Consider the following 23984-nt stretch of genomic DNA (forward strand, 5'->3'; position numbering starts at 1 on the left):
ACTCTAACGAAGGGGGGTCAAAATGTTTGCAGGTAAAAACTGTCCTATGGTCTGCTTGTCTGCAAATGGATCCTCCATGATCATATTTGCCAGATCTGGAAAACTAGATATTGTTCTGGAGGACTAAAATCTTATTGATTGTGAGCATTCCTTAGGCACTGTATCTAGAATATATCCTGTATGGATGGAATTGTGTTGTTTTTTATTCTTTTTGCTGTTCTAACCAGTTTCTGGAAAGGCCTACAGATATTGACAAAGCATCAGCTGTACCACAGAAAGATGCAAACAGTCAGAATGACCTTTATGGTACAGTGGGAAGTTGGGGAGAATGTTATGGTCTCAGCCAACTTCTTGGGGCAAACGTGTGGAAGGAACAAATGAAGTCAACATTCAAGTGTATACCACAGAACATGAATATAAAAACTTTTTCTATAACAGGGACTATTGGTACTGTATATTACAAAATTGACAAATAGACTTATTTCACTAGTAAGAAATAATATATCAATAACCAATAGTCTGACCCAATAAAATCCTTCAGACGTTTTTTAACTAAAACACACACACACACACACACACACACACACACACTGTACACACACATACACACACACACACACACACACATACAGTGCACATACTGAAGTCTGCAGGATTGTGGTACTGTAAGTAGTGCAGTGGAGTCTGAGGTTCTTCAGATAGGGGATGAGGTATGGGACTGTGCCTTTATATATGCACTGTCCCTGACTCAAAATATACAGCTGTAACACACAGCACAGAGAGTAGGGGAAAATGACATAAAATTGGTGCATAATAGCATATTATCATATTTCTATAATAACCTGTGGTATTTTTGGCATAATTGCCAATTAAGTAATGATTCATGCTATACTACTTGCGATTAAAGACTACTAGTTCAATCACTATGAGAAAAATACCACAGCTGAAGTGTGAACTCAGGTGTGCTAGCTGACACAAACACAATAACTTGATGAAGTTATTAAGATTATTAAGTTTGGCTATTTGTTTTGTTTTCAGTGATAAATACTGTCTGGTACCTTGTCAAACATTTCAAAGAGTTTAGCACTGGGCTGGTGGATGGTGCAGATGATAGTTCGTCCACCCAGAGCAAGAGACCTCATTAGAGAAACCACCTGGTAACAGGATGAACTGTCTAGACCACTGGAACACATACACACACAAACAAACACACACACACACACACACACACACACACACAATTGCAGGTACAGTACTCTAAATACAAATTACTACTTGCTGGCCACTTTATCAGGAATGTTTAATGTGTACATAGGCTCTTGACCTGTGTCTGCATGATTATATGAATCACACTGCCACGTGACAGGCTGACCGGATAACCGATTGGATGAATAGGCAGCAGTACAGGATTGTTCCTAATAAAGTGTGGGTAACTGAACATATACACATATACGTAGTAAAGTACCTGGTTGGCTCATCAAAGAACATGACAGTGGGGTTGTTGACTAGCTCCAGTAATAGTTTACGTTTACCTCCAGACAGAGTGTGTATACGAGTGTGTGTGCACTCTTGCAGGCTTAGAGCAGTGAGGATCTCATTCACCTGTCACAAATGTGCATATGATCAATGTTTTAGTACATTAAATGTATTAATAAGAACATTTTACAACTTATTTGTTTGTATTAGTTATTGGAAGTTACTATAACAGCTGTAGTTAATTTGTATTGTCAAGTCATTTTTTGGCAACTTCACAGCCATGAAATCAGGTGGAAAAAATACCATGTTTGTTTCACTCACCAGTTCCTTCTTTACTTCCCTGTTCTCATTTATCTTAAGATTAGCTGAAACCTGCAATAGAATGTTTACATCACTGAGAGGAATGTGATTAGTGGAACAGAGGAGATTGGCATGGTGTGCGAAAACATACGATAAGTAAATGTTTTTTCAGCACAGAAAATCTCACCATCATGGCCTCATGTGTGGTGAGGTGGGGCAGCAGCATGTCATCCTGCATAATGTAACAGGACATCTTCCTGAAGGTGCGGAGGTCACGCGGTCGCCTGTTTACCATTATCTGACCCTCCATACCAGTCTCTATAAAAGAGAGAGAGAGAGAGAGAGAGAGAGAGAGAGAGAGAGAGAGAGAGAGAGAGAAATGAAAGCCAATACAGCCAACAACTTACACCATGGACTTGTAGTTTAATGTGTAAATGAATCTCAATAAAGAAGTAGAAGAAAAAGTATTTAAGACAAGCTGTGTTATACTGATAATGATTAAACAGCTATGAGGGCAACAGGAATAAAGTGGACAGGTGCAAGAGCTACTGGGAAATATAGCACTGAATAAACAATATTATAAAAATGTATTACATTTTTAAATTAAAATGGATGTCGTACTAAAAACCAAATCAAAAGACAGAAAATCGGTTCTAGGAGAAGAATGAATCTTAATGAATATTAATAATAATCTCTTCAACACTATCTCCTGCTCGGACTCACCTGTACCCAGCAAGAATATTTAGCAGTGTGGACTTGCCAGCCCCAGACGGCCCCATAATTCCAGTGATCTCTCGGCTGCAAAACTTGCCAGACAAGCACTTCAGGAGCACCTTACAACCTGCACATATCAGATACATACTAGTCATTGTGGTCCTTACTATCTTACAGCATAACATTTCTAATATTTTGTGAAATATATAATAACTCAAATAAGTGTGAAAAATGATGTATATATACTCTTTCTCTATCCATTTGTCTTGAAGTTAATAAGACATAAGAATGCAGTGTTACCAAGAAACCATACAGCTCTCTGTTCTATATACTCTCCAAGATCTCAAATCTTAAATGCTAAAAGTGATGACCCTGAAAGCTCTAGAAAAATGTTTAACAAATGTCTTAAAGTAAAACCTTGACGTTAGCAATTCACAAATGATCAAATTCCTAACTGTTTCTTGAACTATAAGCTCAGTACCTCTCCTCTTCCTGCAGGGGCCCTCATGAATAGTGTAGGAAAGCTCAGTAAACTCCAAGTTTACGGCTGAGCACTGGGGCAGGTGTGAGAACCTCTGTGCCTCTGTGATATGGTTCTCCACTCTATTCAGGTGGGTCAAAATGGGTGCATCTGGAGGGGCTCCACCTGTCCAACTGGTCACTTGGTCCATAGGGATGGAGACCGACCCTGGCTCTAAAGGCTTTTCAGCCATCCCAGCAATCTGTAAAATAGGGACACTGTCAGAACGTGTTGACAAGATCACATTGTCAACAATGATGGGACTGCTATTTTTATACAGATTCTAACTTCCTGATTTTTTTTTCCCCTGAAATTTGATTTTCCTTTTTTTTGGCTATTTTGTGTCAATCAGTGTCATTTAATCACACAAGGAATTTGGTTCCAGCAGTTTGTGACTCAAAAGTACAGACATAAATAACACTATACTATACAAACTATGAGAAAACAATGCAGACGATGAGGTACAATATAAACAGGATGAGTATAAGATATGAATATAGAATGAATAAAATATATAAAATATGGATATAGAAAATGAGCGATCAGTTATGTACATAAAGTGTGGGAGTGCAAATAAGAATTTTGTGCAAAATTATGCTTTTTGTACAATATACAGCAGCGGTAGTGTGTAATATACAGATGATTTGGTGACTGACAGTCCTGATAATGCAGTACTTATGATTAGAAGCAGTGAATTTATATTCACTGCTTCTTATACAGTATGGTCCCATTGTGGTCACATATGGTCACACAGGGCTGCCAACTCTCACATTGTGAGACTCACGCAATTGACCCAATTCTCATGCTCCCACGTGTGAAAATTAAATGTTAAATTAAATGGAATGTAAATGTAACTGGCCTATCTCTGGCTACTGCTAGGCTCTGCGTTGTGTACCAGAAGACCCGGAAGATCTGGAGCTGCTGCTGAACTGGGGACTTTATTCTGGACAGATTAAAGAGTACAGCATAAGAATATACAGTAGTCTGTGTGTGATTTTTCACCTCTCCTCAGCGCGCTCACCGCGGTCTGAGTAAACATCACAATAATAACATACCATAAACAATATATATAAAAGACATTATGAATGGCATTGAATGCAAAATTAATCATTACAAAATTTGTCCAGATGTACAGAATAATCTCCTGCAGCTAGTTTTAATTTAACCATTAATTAGAAAATAAACTAATTAATACAAAATGAATACATTGAAAGATAGAACAAATGTAAATCATACCTGGACAGATTAAAGAGTACAGCATAAGAATATACCATAGTCTGTGTGTGATTTTTCACCTGCACAAATTAAAGGCAGTTATTTTAAAATCGTCTCAGTCTGTCGGCGCACACACACATATATCAAACAGCTGTACTCGGTAATAAGCCCATTAAATCCAATCCATCCATTTGTAAAACACTTCCTAATACATTTATAAAACTGTGACCAATAATATTAACGCATATGATAAACTTAATCAAACTTTTCAAACTTTTCAAAGGCTTATATGGAGAGAGCACCACTAACTGCTGACCTCTCCTCAGCGCGCTCACCACGGTCTGAAGAGGCAGCGCAGGCTGAACAAGAATGACGTCAACACGCAAGAGACATATAGAAAGTTTTCCAAAAATGGCAAAAATAAGATACGAAACAAAATAATAAGGTTTCCATGTACATGTATTAATACTAAGTAAATACATAAAAATGAAAGGATGATTAGTGAAATACATTAATATTTTGAGCATACACATATATTAACATTCGGCGCATAAATCTTCCAAGAAATTCTGTACAGATACCAAATACTTTGACAATCAATATATACTTAATACACTTCTGCTAAGTGATTGTAACAGACATCAGATGTAAAGTATTCTTAGCATCCAAGGTTCCCAGCCATCAATTTTTATCTGTCATCTTCTGTCATGTATAATAAAACCATTTATTTGCCATTGTCAGGATAACATAACTCTAAAATCAATGTCTAAAATAAATCACACATTAAAACAGAATTAACAAATTTACTCTCCACATAAATATTTCATTAGGATCCATAAGAAATTAAGTTATGGAGTCAATACTACTAATACTGAGCCAAACAGTACAAGAGCATGAAGGAGGGAAGGTAATGTTACCTTTGGGCTGTGTCTCATAATGGCTGGAATGTGTGTGAGACTTAAGTTTTGGGGACCGTTCTGACTTCAAAAAAAGCTCCTCCTCTTTCAGGGCTACACACGGAACCACACACACACGCATGCAGACACACACACACAAACACACACAGACACTTACACACACACACAAACACACACACACACACACACACACACACACACACACACACACACACTCTCACACACACACATGAAACCTTAACAAAAAAGGCCAAAGCAGGTGTAAATTATTGTTTATTGCTCTTACTGGAACAGGGTGTGAACTTAAATCACAACAAACCAGACCAGCAGCCTCTTCAACACTGACTGGCATGCTGTACAAGCTTTCTTCTTCCTCTTCTTCTTCTTTATTTGATAGCTTATTGTTGAATACAGTGGAGTTTTACAGTGCTTACATTTGTTGTAAAAGAATTAAAGATAACTAGATTTGTAAAGTTCGTCGCGACAAACTTTGATGTTGGCTTTGACGAGGCAAGTATTCGCAAAGGCCGGTGCTTTTTGGAGGCGAGTGGACATAAGGGTCAGTGTTACTTTGGACAGAAAGATAGGGTGCCAAAACATTTGGAGGCAAGTGGAGACGAGCATGTGACGTCATCTTAATACTCCTGAGGAAGTTCCCCTTATTGGGCTGAGTGTTTTGATATATCACATGCTTATGTTGTGCAAAATTTTTTATTCTCACGTGACATCACGTGACGTCACGTGAAGTCATCATAATACACGTGAGGAAGTTCCCCTCATTGTTCTGAGTGTTTTGATATGTCACATGTCCATGTTGTAAAAAGTTTTTTGATTTTGCATATTTTGGGGGCAGGGCTGCAGCACAACCGGAAGGCCAGTCGGTACACCAATTTAAAAGTTTGTTCAGAGTATCGCCCTAAAGGAGCTGGCCAAGTTTGGTGTAAATAGTTCGAAAGCTTTCAGAGTTATAAACCTCCAAAGTTTATAATGGGAGTCTATGGGAAAAAAGCCCATTTTGAGACCCGGTACCGGAAGTACCGGTACTCGGATCACTTAGAAATGTAATAGCAACAAACTTCAGACCAGGGTCCGAATCTGGTGCATTTGGCTCGAAAGCCCTAGGCCGCATTAAATTTTATAAATTTTTGTCTAAGCTTAAATAGGAAAACAGAATGTTTTCATGTTTTGTAAAATTAAATGATAAAACATGATAGAGACTAAAGTCTGATTGTGCCTTTGTTTTTTTTACATTTTTTTACAATCATTATGACAGTTTTTCAATACAATTAACAAGTTTCCTAAACTCTTAACACGGTTAGAACAACATCCGTCTTTGTATGCTATACAATTAACACATTTTTTTTGTTGCTTTGATACAAAATGCATACAGTTAACACCAATTTAAAATGCTTGAACTTCTTTGACACACAAGCTCAACCAAGACAAAATAATGTAATTTTACAGTAAAATTTACAAATGCTTTCACACTGTATGTCAGAAGAGATAACATCATGTTCTAAACATAACTTATATACAGTAGGCTAAAGTCAAAGTGAACAGCTGTTCATATTGTGAATTGAAACACAAATATATTCCCTGCATTTTATTCCATTGCTAATGAGAAACAGCTTATTGCAGTTATGCAAATATATAAATCACAGCTGATTTCCATCTAGGAACCACACTCAGGTGTTGAGCTTTTTTCAATCGCATGATCATATGTTCTAAAACAGGACTCTTTGGGCTTATCTTGTTTGGAAAAGGAACAATATAGAGCAACACAAAGAGAGAAAAGAAAGAAAGAAAGAAAGAAAGAAAGAAAGAAAGAAAGAAAGAAAGAAAGAAAGAAAGAAAGAAAGAAGCCTGCACGAGGGAGAGGAAGACAAGTACCAGGACAAGGGAAAGGAGTTAGAGTGCGTGATGACACTCAAAGAAGGATCAGAGCTAGGGTAACTGATCAAATAAGAGCTACAGTACTATCATTGACCATGTCGTAAACGTGTCATCACGAGCTATCATTCCCACAATGCCTTGCCAGAGAAGATATCAGGTGTGATGTGGATGAGAACATGTGGCCAAATGCAGAAGACCGGGCAGATTAGAAGATTACTTTGTTTTTATTATAATTCCGGTGCTTTTTCTGTTTGTATATCTTGCAGTAATGTCCTTTTGCAAATACGGTAAAGTCTTTACTGCAGCAATTCTGTGTCTGTATTTTTTTTTTTACATAAAGACGGCTCTGAGACGGTCATTCATTTTTTTGTATTGAATTTCTGCTGCAATACAAAAATGTAGAGAGGCTTCAAAAGAAACTACAGTGCAAAACACAATCTATGATCAATACAATATACTGTCTATTGTATAAGGGCACCCCTCCTCGAACCGCCACCTTATTGTGGTGGAGGGGTTTGCGTGCCTGAATGATCCTAGGAGCTATGTTGTCTGGGGCTTTCTGCCCCTGGTAGGGTCTCCCAAGGCAAACAGGTCCTGGGTGACAGGCCAGACCAAGAGCGGTTCAAATACCCCTTATGAGTAGTTTAATAACAAGGTCCGTGACGTCGCCCGGTATGGCGCAACCGGGGCCCCACTCTGGAGCCAGGCCCGGGGTTGGGGCTCGCATTCGAGCGCCTGGTGGCCGCGTCTTACCCCACGGGGCCCGGCCGGGCTCAGCCCGAAGGAGCGACGTGGGACCGATCTCCTGTGGGCCCACCACCTGCAGGAGGGATCGTAAGGGGCTGGTGCAATGTGGATTGGGTGGCAGTCGAAGGCGGGGGCCTCGGCGACCCAATCCCCGGACACGGAATCTGGCTCTAGGGACATGGAATGTCACCTCGCTGGGGGGAAAGGAGCCTGAGCTGGTGCGGGAGGTTGAGAGATACCAACTAGAGATAGTTGGGCTCGCCTCCACGCACAGCTTGGGCTCTGGAACCCAACTCCTTGAGAGAGGCTGGACTCTGTACTACTCTGGAGTTGCCCGCGGTGAGAGGCGGCGGGCTGGTGTGGGCTTGCTCATAGCCCCCCAGCTCAGCAACCATGTGTTGGAGTTCACCCCGGTGAACGAGAGGGTCGTTTCCCTGCGCCTGCGGGTCGGGGATAGGTCTCTCACTGTTATTTGTGCTTACGGGCCAAATGGCAGTGTAGAGTACCCGACCTTCTTGGCGTCTCTGGAAGGGGTGCTGGAAAGTGCTCCAACCGGGGACTCCATCGTTCTACTGGGGGACTTCAACGCTCATGTGGGCAGCGACAGTGACACCTGGAGGGGCGTGATTGGGAGGAACGGCCCCCCCGACCTGAACCCGAGTGGTGTTCTGTTATTGGACTTCTGTGCTAGTCACAGTTTGTCCATAACGAACACCATGTTCAAGCATAAGGGTGTCCATCAGTACACATGGTACCAGGACACCCTAGGTCGGAGGTCGATGATCGACTTTGTGGTTGTTTCATCTGACCTCCGGCCGTATGTCTTGGACACTCGGGTGAAGAGAGGGGCGGAGCTGTCAACTGATCACCACCTGGTGGTGAGTTGGATCCGATGGCGGGGGAGGAAGTTGGACAGACTTGGCAGACCCAAACGTACTGTGAGGGTCTGCTGGGAACGTTTGACAGAGTCTCCAGTCAGAGAGAACTTCAACTCCCACCTCCGGCAGAGCTTCAACCAGATCCCGAGGGAGGTTGGAGACATTGAGTCCGAGTGGACCATGTTCTCCACCTCCATTGTCGACGCAGCCACTCGGAGCTGTGGCCGTAAGGTCTCCGGTGCCTGTCGTGGCGGCAATCCCCGAACCCGGTGGTGGACCCCGGAAGTAAGGGATGCTGTCAAGCTGAAGAAGGAGTCCTATCGAGCCTGGTTGGCTCGGGGGACTCCGGAGGCAGCTGATAGGTACCGGAGGGCTAAGCGAGCCTCAGCCCGGGTGGTTGCGGAGGTAAAAACTTGGGTCTGGGAGGAGTTTGGTGAGGCCATGGAGAAGGACTATCGGTTGGCCTCGAAGAAATTCTGGCAAACCGTCCGGCGCCTCAGGAGGGGGAAGCAGTGCCCTGCTCACACTGTTTACAGTGGGAGTGGGAATCTGCTGACTTCGACTAGGGACATCCTCGGACGGTGGAAGGAGTACTTCGAGGTTCTCCTCAACCCCACCGACATGTCTTCCATTGAGGAAGCAGAGGCCGAGGGCTCAGTTGTGGACTCGTCGATCCCCCAAGCTGAGGTCACTGAGGTAGTTGAGAAGCTCCTCAGTGGCAAGGCACCGGGGGTGGATGAGATCCGCCCTGAGTACCTCAAGTCTCTGGATGTTGTGGGGCTGTCTTGGTTGACACGCCTCTGCAACATCGCATGGAGGCTGGGGACAGTGCCTCTGGACTGGCAGACTGGGGTGGTGGTCCCTCTGTTTAAGAAGGGGGACCGGAGGGTGTGTTCCAACTACAGGGGGATCACACTACTCAGCCTCCCCGGAAAAGTCTATGCCAGGGTACTGGAGAGGAGAATTCGGCCGATAGTCGAACCTCGGATTCAGGAGGAACAATGCGGTTTTCGTCCCGGTCGTGGAACACTGGACCATCTCTATACCCTCGCCAGGTTGCTGGAGGGTTCATGGGAGTTTGCCCAACCAGTCCACATGTGCTTTGTGGATCTGGAGAAGGCATTCGACTGTGTCCCTCGTGGTGACCTGTGGGGGGTGCTCTGGGAGTATGGGGTCCGGGGCCCTCTGCTAAGGGCTGTCCGGTCCCTATATGACCGGAGCAGGAGTTTGGTTCGCATTGCCGGCAGTAAGTCAGACTTGTTTCCGGTGCATGTTGGACTCCGGCAGGGCTGCCCTTTGTCACCGGTCCTGTTCATTATCTATATGGACAGGATTTCTAGGCGCAGTCGGGGGCCGGAGGGAGTCCGGTTTGGGGACCACAGGATTTCCTCTATGCTTTTTTGCAGATGATGTTGTCCTGTTGGCTTCCTCAAATCAGGACCTTCAGCGTGCACTGGGACGGTTTGCAGCCGAGTGTGAAGCGGCGGGGATGAATCAGCACCTCCAAGTCCGAGGCCATGGTTCTCAACCGGAAAAGGGTGGCTTGCCCCCTTCAGGTTGGTGGGGAGCTCCTGCCTCAGGTGGAGGAGTTTAAGTATCTTGGGGTCTTGTTCACGAGTGAGGGAAGGATGGAGCGGGAGATCGACAGGCGGATCGGTGCATCTTCTGCAGTGATGCGGTCGATGTACCGGTCTGTTGTGGTGAAGAAAGAGCTGAGCCGCAAGGCGAAGCTCTCTATTTACCAGTCGATCTACGTTCCTACCCTCACCTATGGTCATGAGCTTTGGGTCATGACTGAAAGGACAAGATCCCGGATACAGGCGGCTGAAATGAGTTTCCTCCACAGGGTAGCTGGGCGCTCCCGTAGAGACAACGTGAGGAGCTCGGTCACCCGGGAGGAGCTCAGAGTAGAGCCGCTGCTCCTCCACATCGAGAGGAGTCAGCTAAGGTGGCTCGGGCATCTGTTTCGGATGCCTCCTGGACGCCTCCCTGGGGAGGTGTTCCGGGCATGTCCAACCGGGAGGAGGCCCCGGGGAAGACCTAGGACACGCTGGAGGGACTATGTCTCTCGGCTGGCCTGGGAACGCCTCGGTATTCCCCCGGAAGAGCTGGAGGAAGTGTCTGGGGAGAAGGAAGTCTGGGCGTCCCTGCTTAGACTGCTGCCCCCGCGACCCGGCCCCGGATAAGCGGTAGAAAATGGATGGATGGATGGATGGATGGATGGATGTATAAGGGCAGACCTGACACATAAAATAATGCAGTTTCTGTAATTTCAGCTGATGATAGTATTTTTTGTCATTGTATTATGATTGACTAAATGTTCCTGTTGGAAGAGAACATGTGTTAGTGTTTTGAATAATTATTTGATTTTAAAACATTTTTGCAGTTTTTTGTTAGACATACAGTAGTGTACTGTAAGCAGGGCTCTCAAGTTTTGAAGACAGGCAAGAGTGACATCTCCAAACCCCCAGCGGGTCCCCCACCCCCTTTTTGGACTCCTTTATCATTTGTAATGTTGCTCCCATTTAAAACAGTTCGGTTCAAGTCCAGACATTTTTAGGGTCATGATTGAGGACAATGTCCCGTCCAGAGACAAGCTGATTCGTGTTGAGGTTTTGTTCAAACCGACCATTGAAAATACCCTCGCTAATGAATATGTTTTTTTTTCATTGGTTGTTGCATTAAATCTTACCCAGATAGTGCTATTTTCTGATTGGATATTGTGTAGCCTCTTTTTTTGATTGGCTGATAAGTGTCAGGCTCGACTAAGAACTCTAGGGGAGACGCGCTTGACTCCAGGGGAGACGCACGTGACTGTCACTCTCAATGCGTGACACGTGACAGCCCTGATGTAAGCATTCCAATGTTGCTACAAATTTAAAGTGGCCTTGAGCTACTGAATTAGTGTGACACAAGTGTTAGTGTTACTTTATTGTAAACGATGGGTTATGAATGCACTATTTATGCCTTCATTTCAACTAGCCACAGAGAAGAAGGCTAACATTAGACACTCCGAAGAGGTCAAGATGATTCTGCTGAAAGTCTTGTTTCCTTTTACCTAAATTAATGTAAATTTCTTTACACTGTATTCCAAATTTCCCATTCACAACGTTAATTTCTTTAGCATCATGTTCAGTGTAGGCAGCGAGTCACATTTTTTCCTACTTTATACTATAACAGAATCATACACAGTGTCCAGTAATCCATCCAAATGAACATAAAGGGAAAAAAGAAAATCTTAAAATCACACAAGTCCATAATGAAGTAAAAGATCAGAAGTCAATAAATGTGACAGGTTCACATGACAAACACAACTTGCTTTTGATTGGAGTTCAACCTATTTCTCATTCCTTGATCCTTAAATCTATGGATGACAGATGTACCTAACATAGATCCATTGTAGCATTCCTTGTTTTATTTGATGTACTTCAGTAGATAAAGGTGAGATAATTCTTTATGTGTCCAAGGAAGAACAAAGATGTGATCACCAATATGCTGATTAGACTTTCCAGAGCAAGGGCAATACAGTCTCAGCATAGAACAACTCTGTGTTTGTAAAAAGAAATCAGTTCCAGAAAGTTCTCAGTTGCTCCAAAAGTACAATCTAAAAACCGAGCCAACAGAAGAATATCGAGTAGAATAGGGGTTAAGGGTTTTATTTTTTTTGGCCGTGTGACAAGCACTTGCTCATATACTGTATTGTACATATTTTATCCTGTTCATATTATTAGAGTCCACAATAGAAAGGACAAGTGAGAGATTGTCAGTTGAGAGAAATGCTGCTTTTTAGCATCAACTTCATTCACCAGACTTCATGCTTTTTATTTATAATGAGTTTGGTCATCATTTTATACTGAATCTGATACAAGCACTGAATCTAATACATGAAATAAGACTAGAAAAATTATTAACTTAAACAAGCTTAAAAAAAATTCCCTGTTGTCACTATTGATCCTGTGCTGGCACTCCTGATTATCTAATAAAAAAATAAAAAACCCAACCAAGAAAAAATCATGAAAGGAACATTAGTGGACAAAAAAAAAATTTAGTTTGAGTGAATGAAGACATTGCACAGGATTGCTTCCACAACATAAACTATTCTATAAATGAAAATAAGTGAAGTATCTGATGTCAAGCCCTAACGTTCTGACTTGACTTTGTAACGCAGCACTAGATAAGTGGCTAACCGAAGAGCGAGGAAGAAAATCCCTAACACTATGAAGTCCACGTAGAGTTTTGCGTCTTCTACATCTAACAGCTGCAACACCTCCTCGGGCTTCTGGAGTTTACAGACAAGGCCAGGGCATTCCAAATCTGTTCGATTCATACCATAAATGGATAGGATCACACCCTTAAATCCATACCTGTGGAAGCATGAGTTAAACTGCATTATACCATAGCTCTCATTTGGAATTCTCAACTCTGATTGGTCAGAAGAACTTCATTAAGTTACTGTAGTGTTCTGTGAGGAGATTTTTTTATTCAATATTGGAAGGAGACCCCAGTGTTAGAAATTGGTAATAGTCAGAGTTTAGACTGATCCTTTATGCTTTCTAACACTGGAAAGATGAGGATTGACCTGCTGCTTTTTATAATGTAGCTGCAAACAGGACTCTCTTGTTTGTTGGGCAGTACATAAATTAAATAATACTTAAATTAAACTATAAATAGATAAAATATCTTTAATACATTTAATACATACAAGTTACTGTTAGCAAGTGACTGTGGCATAAGAGTTATAAAACACCTTGCAGTTTCAGGATAATAATAGATAATAGCTCAGTGGCTGATTAAAGCAAAAATGCTTTTCATACTTTTTGTTATTTTTAAATATCAAGAAAAAAAAATCAATATATATCAAAAATGTAGCAGAGTATGGTGTAAACCTGGCAACCACACACTATTTTTATGCTCACATTTATATTTAATCTTTATATCTATTTATATTTACATGTAATATTTTCACTGAAACTTTTATTTTACATCAGTTGCCATCTAAATGTATCAGTATGGCCTCAAATGGTCAAATAAAGTCAGAAAGAAAGGAGAATTAAACTTAGACATTTGGCATCCTGTAGCCCCAAGTGAGGCATTAGTTATTAAAAAATATTTACATTAGTTAATAAAAAAACTTTAATAATTGAAGCAGAGTTTTTGGATCTGTGGCTGCAGTTGCAGGACTGTAATGTTATTTTAAGGTCTACATTAAATAATTGATTTTTTGGTTGAATCCACACATGTGGATTTAGTGTAAGTTAGCAGGCCAACATGTCTAAAAATACTAAATGGAGCTTTGTGGATTAGTTCTGCTACAGCATGAGATATTACATTATAATTACAGTATGAAGGCTGCTACTGACCTGACATAAGACACATAGGAGCTCCACTGTAGGTATTTTGGGATGGTGTCAAAGAAGCCATAGAAAAGCAAGACTGCAATGGCAGTCACTGGCCCTACGAATGTAGCCACCTACAAAAAAAAACAAAAAAAAACAGTGAATTTGTTAGAATAATTGTATAAAGGTAATACAGGTAATCCTCAATACACGGCATCCTGACACAAAACGCGCTCTCATGGCTTTCCTGGGACTGATAAACTACTGCCGTCAATGGATACCTGACTGTTCTTACTATGACAAATGCCTCCGGTCCGCAATCTCCCATAAGGACCCAATGCAACGTCTGCTGACATGGACTCCTGAAATGCTCGAAGCGTATGACGCTCTGCGGACGGCTCTATGTTCCGCTCCTGCTCTGGGGCTCCCGAACTATGCAAAAGAATTTCATCTCTATGCCTGCGAGCATGAGGGCACTGCCTCTGCTGTCTTGGCCCAGGAGCATGGGGGGGGCATGAGACCATGTGCATTCCTGTCTAAAACACTTGACACTGTTGCCCAGGGCTTACCGGCGTGTCTCTGGGCTGTGGCCACCTGTGCTGTGATGGTACAAGATGCTGAGAAAATTGCCCTGTCTCATCCCCTGATCTTACATTCACCACATCAGGTAAAACAGGTCCTTCAGAACTTACAAACTCAACATATGACGGCACAGAGGAGGTCAGGTTATGAAACTTGCACGTCTAATTAGAACTCAGGATGGCACACTGCATGACACTCCTCATGATTGCTGTGCTGAAATCATTCACTCTACTAGCATTCGCCCTGATTTAGAATCCACTCCATTAAATACAGGCGATTTGCTATTTGTTGATGGCTCTTGTTCAAAGCCACATGATGGTCACTTTCTGTGTGGATATTCTGTGTGTGCTCTGCCTGATGTTGTTGTTGAAGCTTACTCTTTACCTTTTATCTCGGCACAGGCAGCTGAACTTTTTGCTCTAACTCGCGCGTGTATTCTCTCTGAGGGTAAGGATGTAACAATTTACACTGATTCACGTTATGCTTTTGGTGTCGCCCATGATTTTGGACGAATTTGGCAAACACGTGGTTTTCGTCCGCGGAGGGGAAACTTATTTCCCACTCTTTACGGTGCAGGACCTCATCACTGCCTGCCATCTCCCTCGTTCCTTAGCTATTGTCAAAACTAAAGCACACACATGCCCTTTCCGTCACTTTCTACTCCTATTAACACCTCCTTCCTCTCCTCCACTCTCATTCCCGATTTAGATCTCCTGTCTGTACAGTCTTATGCTACACCTAATGACTCCACCTACTGGCAAACGCAGAATCCGTACGTTGCCTCTGATGGCCTCTGGTACAGCTCTGATGGCCGTCTTTGTCTCCCGTCTCACTGCCTTCCCTTTCTCGTGCGCGAGTTTCACGGTGTTACACATCGCGCCCGAAGAGGGGTATGGGAAGAGATGAATAAACTCTTTTGTGTGGCTAATTTAAAAGGTACAATAGACTCAATCTTATCTATATGTCTGACCTGTGCTCAAAATAATCCTACTAAAAGCACAGCTAAACATGAAAATCTTCCAATACCAACTGCACCATTTTCTGAATGGCAAATTGAGTTTACACATATGCCACCACAGGGGCCTTTCAAATATCTCCTGGTGATGGTAGATAAGATCTCAAGGTGGGTAGATGCTTTCCCCTGTCAGTGAGAAAATTCTAAGGTAACAAGTATTCTGGCCAAAGAAATCTTGCCAAGGTATGGTGTCCCACACGCTATTGACTCAGATAAAGGAACGCCATTTACTTCTAAAATAACACAAGATCTGTGTAACTACCTGTCTCTGTCATGGCGCTTTCATATTCCTTATCATCCCCAATCCTCAGGGATAGTGGAAAGAACTAATCGAACAATTGAGGATAATTTGACTAAAGCTATGCAGGCGACGGGTAGCAAAAATTGGGTTGATTTGTTACCCGCTGTTCTAGCAGAGAAAGACGTCCATTTATCACCACACGAAATTATTTTTGGTCGTCCATTTCCCACACCCTTGAAGAAGGGTAAGCCAGCTATAGGTACAACTAATCTTGGTGTGCATATCGCTGAGTATTCCGCTACCCTGATTGATACTTTATCAAAACACTATGAACAAATTTCAGCAGCTATACCTGTCATTTCTAAGGTGCCGACACATCCCTTTCAAGTGGGAGATATGATCCTAATTAAATCATTAAAACCTAAACCATTTGGCGAAAGTAAATATGATGGGCCAGCGGAAATAGTCGACCTCACGCACAGGTGTACTAACTGATCTTTTTCCACAGTGGATCCATGCTACCAGGGTGAAGAGATGTCCTTCAGGGGTTCGACTCCACTGTGAATGTATAAAAGTATTCTCTGTGTAACACCATTTTCTTTATGTTACAGAGATACAGCCTTTTAACCCTTCCATGAGTTTTCTAGAAGGTGCTTTCAATCTCCTGGCTTCTCCCATCATCACTCTACGATGCTCAGCAGTGACCCCACAGACCCTTCTGTGCTGGTTCGCCGGACGTCATTAAAGCTGCAGGAGGTGACAGAAAAGGCTGCAGAGAACTGAACGACTACCTCTAGTTGAGTACAGGACACACAACGTGACCAGTATGGTTGTCATCTTCCTCATCTTGATCATCTGCCTTGGGACAGGGTTACCCGTCCAAGAGCATCCTCATGACAACGGATTTTGAGAAGTGACTGAGGGTCTGGCCCAGGCCAGGGATGCAGTAATAATGATTACTCGCTTAGCCCGGCTTCCAGAGAAAGATAGATAATCATATATGAGTTGTTTATCCATTATAAGTTTATCATGGATAAAAGAGGGGAATTGTGAGAATAATTGTATAAAGCAATCTTTTCTGATAATGTTGCAGACTATCTGTAATGAGCACATTGTTCTTTCTCTCTCACACACACACATACATTCTCCCCCCACACACACAAACACACTCTTGTCCCTTAATTCTCTTGTTCCCTAATTAGTCTTAAAACAGATGGCCCTGACATAATCATTCCATGTTACCAACCATTGGAACTAAGGGAAGTATAGGTTCACATCCCTATAAGATCTGACTTTATTGGGGTAACTGAGAGGTCACCTAAACACAGATGCACACACACATACCAACACACACACCCACTACACCCTCCCTCTTCTTGTACGACTATATATTCCTGCTTTTCCTAATAAACTTTGGAACTTCTCTTTGAAAGACTGACGTGTGTGTTTCAGTGAGACTTCCCCAAGGCCTTGTGGAGAACAGAAATCGAGCAGAGGAACGAGAGGCTGAATTTAAGGTTATCCTGCCCAGGCAGCAGATGAAAGAGGGTTACCCTGTCCAGGCGACAGATGAGAAATTCCTTACAGAACTTAAAAAATATTTTTGAAGAATCAGAATGGCTTTTGTATATTTGATGTAATTACACACCTGCAGCAAGGTGGAAGCAGCTCCAATGAGTAGGCCCAGAGACTGAGCCACCAGGGTAGTGGAGGTGCATAAGGCCATGAAAAGCACATATTGGCTAACTTCTGGAGGCTGCCCTGTCATCCAGTACACTATACTACAGTACATTATGGGAAAAGGACCTGTGTGTGGTAGAGGGTGGAGGGTGTAGAGAGAGAGAGAGAGAGAGAGAGAGAGAGAGAGAGAGAGAGAGAGATGGTGAGAGGAAGCTTTCACTAGTGGCTATTTTGACGACGTATATTTATTTTTTTTACTAAACCTTCCTGTTTTGAAATAATGCATATGTTCAAATCAATGATAATACTCAATGAGTAATACAATGAAATAAAATATTCAGATGAATCTACCATAATCTACCTCAACAGACAATGATTTATCAGGAAAGGATTACTGTGTCATAGCAATGCAACACCCCTAGCTGGAACTACTACAAATATGTTGTGAGTTGCCTTTAAGTTCATGTGCAGAATAGACAGGATAGGCATTTTTTACTTTTAGACTTTTTACATGGACATAATGAATAGAATCATGGTTCTATCTTACTTCCACCATGGGCAGGTGAGCATAGGCCCAGATTGGACTAAAGGATAAATAAACAGCTCATAGAAGTGACTATGCAGCCAGAGGAAATTTCACTGTAAGGAATTTCAATGTTAGGATGAAGCACATGGTAGGAGGTCTTTAAACTGTTTAATGCACAATATTAATCTTTGGGGTGCAGCCTTGTTGTGCCAGGCATGGTCACCATAGCCAGCAATGCCAAACACATGCAATAAATTCCTTATACTGTAGATAGAAGGATATGGCTATGGCCATATTTGGATAGCAGTTCCAGCAGGCTATCAACTAGGAAGCAGTCCAGATGGGACACATCCACCCTCCTTGAACATTAAAAAAGCACTCAGTCACACAATAAACAGGGAAAGAGCCAGTAATGTTCCTAGAGAGAGGGGCAAGATCTCTAACTAGCTTGAGTTAGCACAAACACCTACCCCCCACCCCCACCCCCCACCCCCCACCCCAACCACACATACACCTCCCGGCCCTGCCTTAACAGAAATAAATAAATAATTAAAATATATTGAGAAACGTGTCAATCGGTAACCGGTTAGAACTGAAGGTGACCTGTTTGGCCTTTAAATTCTTCCTATTTGTATTAATCTATTCCATCCATATAAAGACAATCAGGTTCATAAATCACCAGAGGGCAAGTCGTGGCCTAATGGTTAGACAGTCTGACTCATAACCCCAAGGTTGTGGCTTCGAGTCTCGGGTCGGCCACAACTGAGGTGCCCTTGAGCAAGGCACCGAACCCCCCAACTGCTCCCCGGGCGCCGCAGCATAAATGGCTCCCCACTGCTCCGGGTGTGTGTTCACGGTGCGTGTGTGTTCACTGCTGTGTGTGTGCACTTTGGATGGGTTAAATGCAGAGAATGAATTCTGAGTATGGGTCACCGTACTTAGCCGTATGTCACGTCACATTAAGGATTCACAGAGTGGCAAATGGTTTTAAGAAAACAATATTTTACTCAGAAGCTATGAAAATGGGCTCACTGTCAGTTAGTCAAGTTGTCAAAGAATACATACATCCAAGAGAGTGGCATTTGTGCTCAGAGGAAGTGCAATAGATCTGTAAAATCAGTGTACTGTTGGGTGTGGTTATTCGTAGTGGAACTAAACAGCCATACTTACTTTCTCTGGTCAGGCCTTAGCCTCCTGTGTGTGTATTCATGCACAATATGTTTTTGACACTAACAAGTGAAAATAGTTAGGTTAGATACATTTGAGTATGTACTGTATCTAGTTAGGTTAGATAGATTGTTAGGTTAGATACATTGTCTCTTGTCAAAAGGCTCAACGTGACCACAGACTTTATTGAACACTGCTGGCAGCAGCGACTTCTGTGTCTGTACCATTCTTATCAATGACAGCATAATCTCGTATCTCCCTGCTCCCAAGTCATAAAGATTGTATCTCCGATAAAACCTGACTTTGGGAAAATGTTGTGTTAATGTTGGTACACAACAGTATATGATAGCAATATAAGGTATAATAACAACTTTAACGATACAACGAATTTTTTTCAATTTCCTGAAAAATAATAGTTTTGGAGATACAAGCATTCCGCCCAAGCAACGATATGTGTTTAAATCCAGGTTACAACAATTACAATCAATATATAACTAACTAAGATGTCTTGGAAATCATGTGATTATTACAAGTCTAGAAACACATTTTAGATATTATACACTGTCTTCCATATGTAGATATAGTATATAGCATTTCTCGAATAAATAATATTAACGCCATACCTGAAATGGGATATCAGCCAAGGTCTTGGCTAGGTAGTAGGCCTTTAAACTGTACCAGTAGTTCAGATGCTCCCTTAAAACCATTGACATCTCCAGAGGAACTGGGAAAGTAGCACAGAATTACCCAATTGATGAGAATTTGCACAATATAACCATTTACAGCAAACATGATTTTTCTGGATATCCAAAAAAAAAGTAAACTTAACCACAATTTTTACATTATTGCCATGCATCAATCTTAAATATAAATACATGCATATATAATGTCATGGTAGTGTCATGGTAGTTTTATTAATTGCATGGATAATGTAAAACCGAAGCAGAACAAAAGTCCTTACATGTGAGGACAGTTGGCATTAATGCAGCAAACATAAGGAAGAGCATGGAGAAGAAGAGGAATCCAGTGTTATTGAACACTTTGCTGGCATCATTGCCAATGTTTAGGTACAGCAGGCCGATCAGTTCTCCAGTAGACAAGTGTGATATCACCCTCAGGTGGGTCAGCACCTGGACACACAATTATAAATCCTCAAATATGAATGAAGATTTGCCAAATATATAACATGTAGTAAAATATACATAATTCGAAGAAATCTTACCATGTCTCTACATATTGTGATAAAAGTTCTTTTGAAAAGAATGCAGAACTGTGTGAGCGTGCTGGTGGCAAAAGTATGTTTTTCAATGTGTCCTGAATCCTGTACAAAAAAAGAGGTGTAAAGCAGATCGGTGCAATGGTTAACATTGTTTGTTAATTGTACGTGCCACTCACACTGTTACACTGAGTTGGGCAAGATGATATAGGATCATTCTTGTCACTGGAGTTCTTCTTGACACTGTCTGAACACATGCCACCCTGCACTGCCTCAAAAAGGATTCAAATCACCATACTCTCCTGATGCCACCTCGATTACTGTAGCAAAACAGATGGGTAGCACACAGAGATTAAACAGAAGATTTAGAGATTCAGAGCATTCCTACTGTGTTTACAACCATTTAGACTGTAGAAAAAAACATAACATTAGAATGATTGATGATCCAAATGTTTGTGAACCTCACCATCACAAACATATGTGCTATTTCAACATCTTATTCCAGATTGAATCTTTTCTTTGCTGCTATAACAACCTGCACTCTTTTTTAACGTGGCTGCTGGGATTTGCCCATGCAAACAGAAGAGCATTAATGAGGTCAGATACTGATATTGGGTGAGCAAGTCTCGGAGGCAATCAGCTTTTCAATTCATCCCAGGTTTTCATTGAGGTTTAGGTCAGGGCTTTGTCAAGGTCACTCAAGTTCCTCCACACTAACTATGGCAAGCCACCATCACTTCATGTACAGGGGTGCTGTCATGCTAGAGAAAGTCTAGTGCTGTTAGTTCCATTGAAGAAAAATTGTAATGCTTCAGAATAAAAGCATATCCTATATGGTTGTGTGCTAACAACTTTAACTAAATATATGGATGTGATAATCAGGTGTCCACAAACCTTTGACTAAAAGTTAACATGTTAGTTTGCAGGTAAAAACTGTCTTATGGTCTGCTTGTCTGTGAATGGATCCTCCATGATCATATTTGCCAGATCTGGAAAACTAGATATTGTTCTGGAGGACTAAAATCTGATTGATTGTGAGCATTCCTTAGGCACTGTATCTAGAATATATCCTGTATGGATTGAATTGTGTTGTTTTTTATTCTTTTTGCTGTTCTAACCAGTTTCTGGAAAGGTCTACAGATATTGACAAAGCATCAGCTGTACCACAGAAAGATGCAAACAGAATGTTATGGTCTCAGCCAACTTCTTGGGGCAAAGGTGTGGAAGGACCAAATGAAGTCTATACAAATGAAAATATGCAGCTGTAACACAGAGCAGAGAGAGTAGGGGAAAATGACAAAATTGGTGCATAATAGCTTATTATCACATTTCTATAATAATCTGTGGCATTTTTGGCATAATTGCCAATTAAGTAATGATTCATGCTATACTACTTGTGATTAAAGACTACTAGCTCAATCACTATGAGAAAAATACCACAGCTGAAGTGTGAACTCCGGTGTGCTAGCTGACACAAACTAGAATATGCACTATTATCATTTTTGATTATCTCATGAATAGCTTGATTAAGTTATTAAGATTATTAAGTTTGGCTATTTGTTTTGTTTTCAGTGCTTTGTCATCTAGCAAAGGAAGGTCACAAGGCGAGCTTATCAAAGCTGCAGATTGTACAAATCAACAAGTGAAATTCTTGGGAAATTCTTGAAATTCTATAGTAACTAATACAAACAAATAAGTTGTAAAATGTTCTTATTAATACATTTAATGTACTAAAACATTGATCATATGCACATTTTTGACAGGTGAATGAGATCCTCACTGCTCTAGGCCTGCAAGAGTGCACACACACTCGTACACACACTCTGTCCGGAGGTCAACGTAAACTATTGGCAATTGCACTGGAGCTAGTCAACAACCCCCCTGTCATGTTCTTTGATGAGCCAACCAGGTACTTTACTACTTATGTGTATATGTTCAGTTACTCTCACTTTATTAGGAACAATCCTGTACTGCTGCCTATTCATCCAATCGGTTATCCAGTCAGCCTGTCACGTGGCAATGTGATTCATATAATCATGCAGACACAGGTCAAGAGCCTATGTACACATTAAACATTCCTGATAAAGTGGCCAGCAAGTAGTAATTTGTATTTAGAGTACTGTACCTGCAATTGTGTGTGTGTGTGTGTGTGTGTGTGTGTGTGTGTGTGTGTGTGTGTGTGTGTGTGTGTGTGTGTGTGTGTAATTTTGATGCATCCATTACTGAAAAAATGCCATGGATGTTGCAGCACCTTACTGCGGATGTGCCATAAGATAAACAGCCTGCAGTAATCACACAGAGGTTAAAAATCTGGAATACAAAATAACACCAGAGTGAAATAAAAATCTCCACTGTCCTGATTTCAGGTTCTTACTAAAACATTGAGTAAAAGAATTTGAGTTTGTCGAACAGTGAACAGTGCAGTGCACTTGTGTGAAAGGACTCCAGACATCTGAAAATGGGGGAAAAACTGAAAAGGGGATGACAGAGAAACAACCATCAAACAACATCCATCTACTGTAGGGTGAACTTCAAGCGATACATCTGGAGGAACTGATCATGAAACTGTGAAGTCTACACACCCCTGTAAAAATGTCAGGCTTTTGTGATGTAAGAAAATAAAACCAAGATGAAAACTAATCCCTTGTTGAAACACTTTTTCTACAGTATATGGATATGGCTTTTTCTATAACCGGGGCGGTTCTAGGATTTTATCTTTAGCTCTCAGTGAGAATTCAAAACAAGAAGAGTTTTATATTATATATTATATGAATACAAAGTAAGCCAAACGTTATGGTATTATTTAAAATGGCAAAAGTGGACACCAAAATTTTATGCATGATGTAATGGTGCTAGTCTTGAATCAAATCAGTTCATGTATGTGTGCATTCTCTACAGTGTGTCCAATGAATGCAGTCACTAATAAAAATTTCACTAATGCAGTCACTAATTTGGTCTTTGTCACAAGACAAAGACCAAATCAATAAATGTTATTTTTATTTAGTATTGAATGAATTGTTTGCATTAATATTTTGTTTGTGCTATCAACTCTGGTAATAAGAATAATCAATGGCGTAAGTTTGATTTTGACATTGGTGTGGACATCATTTATTTGACATTGCTGGGGACATCATTTATTTGACATTGGTGGGGACAACATTCCCTGTATTTTGTGCATAAAACTATTGTTATAAGAATACTTTCTTACTCAGATACCGGTAGCCTGCATAATCACGTTGCATATTGCTTCATACAATGGAATATAGCTGCAGCCTCCTACCTCAACACATTAGTGAGAAAGACAAACCAATCAAACAGCGATGTGGGTTAGAGAGGCAGGACTCAAAAAAGGCAAAGGCCAATCCTTTTAGAGAGGTGAGTTACAGAGGGGGGATTCATTGCAGGGGGTAGATCTGTTAACCGTTTGTGTTCCACAAGTTGCGCTATTTTTACAGAACTCTGTTGTAAAATATTTTTATCTTATTTAATGATTCCTGGATACATGATAAATGAAATAAGTAAAAAAAGCACAAGACACAGACAGACATCAGTGGTTATATT

The 23984-nt window shown here is 41.4% G+C and overlaps 1 protein-coding gene and 3 pseudogenes across 1 annotated transcript in view; 2 read left to right on the forward strand and 2 right to left on the reverse strand.

Moving 5' to 3' along the window:
* Positions 1-3221, reverse strand: part of LOC132858886 (ATP-binding cassette sub-family G member 4-like) — a 116310-nt pseudogene extending 113089 nt beyond the window's left edge.
* The window catches only part of LOC132858879 (cytoplasmic dynein 2 heavy chain 1-like), a 133786-nt gene that overhangs the window by 97323 nt on the left and 12479 nt on the right, over positions 1-23984 (forward strand). The window lies entirely within an intron of this gene.
* Positions 1-23984, forward strand: part of LOC132858906 (histone H3-like) — a 136213-nt pseudogene that overhangs the window by 77890 nt on the left and 34339 nt on the right.
* On the reverse strand, positions 12758-23665 carry LOC132859410 (ATP-binding cassette sub-family G member 4-like; annotated as a pseudogene).

The sequence above is a fragment of the Tachysurus vachellii genome, chromosome 16 (genome assembly GCF_030014155.1).
Source record: "Tachysurus vachellii isolate PV-2020 chromosome 16, HZAU_Pvac_v1, whole genome shotgun sequence".
Classification (NCBI taxonomy): Eukaryota; Metazoa; Chordata; class Actinopteri; order Siluriformes; family Bagridae; genus Tachysurus; species Tachysurus vachellii.